This window comes from Silene latifolia, chromosome Y (genome assembly GCF_048544455.1).
Source record: "Silene latifolia isolate original U9 population chromosome Y, ASM4854445v1, whole genome shotgun sequence".
NCBI classification, from domain to species: domain Eukaryota; kingdom Viridiplantae; phylum Streptophyta; class Magnoliopsida; order Caryophyllales; family Caryophyllaceae; genus Silene; species Silene latifolia.
Window position 1 is genome coordinate 18427935 of NC_133538.1, and position 1545 is coordinate 18429479.

Here is a 1545-nt window from a genome sequence, read left to right on the forward strand (position 1 = left end):
ATGAAGGTTGTTACAAAATGTATTGCGAATAGATTAAAAGGGGTTATGGATGATCTAGTTGGTCCATTCCAAAGTGCTTTCGTCCCAAATAGAAGTATTGCGGATAATATTGTCATTGCCCAAGAAATCCTTCATGTTATCAATCATAAGAATTATGGTAAAAAGGGTTTGATGGCGGTTAAGGCTGATATGAGTAAAGCTTATGATAGACTAAACTGGAACTTCATTAGAGGGGTGCTCTCCAGCTTAAACTTGCCGGGCTCTATGGTTCACCTTATTATGAGCACTATTGAAACGGTTACCTATGATATTCTGATTAATGGTGCGCCTATGGAAAAATTTGAACCTCGCTGTGGGATTAGGCAAGGTGATCCCTTATCTCCGTATATTTTCGCGCTTTGCATGGAAGTTCTTTCTCAAATGATTCTATACGCTCAGGATGGCACCTTCATTAAGGGTATCAAAATCTGCAAGAATGGACCGGATATATCCCATTTATTATTTGCGGATGATTCTCTCTTCTTTATTCGCGGTGATTATGGGGACTTGGACTTTCTTATGAACATTATTGATGAATATTGTGTTGCCTCTGGGCAATGCATTAATAAAGATAAGTCCTCTATTCTTTTCAGCCCGAATTGCTCACTTATGACGGTCAAGAAGTGCTTGGCTGAGTACAAATTTGCACCTAAGCAAGATCTTGGCATTTATCTTGGCCTACCAACGAGTATTGGGTCTTCTAAAAGGGACTTATTTAAATTTCTTGTTGACAAAACCAAGCGCAGGCTATCCTCCTGGAATAACATTCTTCTTTCTTCGGCGGGTAAATTGACCCTTATTCGTTATGTTCTCTCTTCACTATCTCTTTTCTCTCTATCGGTATTTCGCATACCTAAGTGTAACGTCAAAGCTTGATCTACGATGGTGCATTTTTGGTGGAGTGGAACTAGAATTAATAAGTCTATTCATTGGTGTAGTAAAGACTTCCTTAGTAGGTCGGTTGGAGAAGGGGGTCTTGGCCTTCGCAATATTGGCTGTTTTAACCAAGCTCTTCTTGCCAAGTCTGCTTGGAGAATTTTAAGTGTTCCAGGAAGCCTTATTAGTAAAGTTATTGGTCCAAAGCTTGGTATACAAAATGACCCTTTTTTCCAGAACCGATGGAAGACTCCCCAAGCGTCGTCATGGGCTTTAAAAAGCTTAATCTGGGGCTCTGATCTTATTTACAACAATATTGCTTGGACGATTGGCTCGTCCTCTCGTCTTAATGCCTGGACGAGTAGATGGATCGAGGGCTACAGTCTTCGTGATCTCTGTGGGGATTTTATTGATGCTCCTATTAATGCTACGTTCCTGATTGGTGATCTTCATGATAATCATAGGAGATGGGATTTCTCCTCTTTTGGTTTCGATCCTGGTGAGGGAGTGAAGAAAAAAATCCTCGCAACTTACATCCCGTGTCAGCCTTCAGATGACTCCTTCTACTGGAAACTGTCTAAACATGGCGATTTCACTGTCAAATCTGTATATTATGCTGCTGTTAAAGGC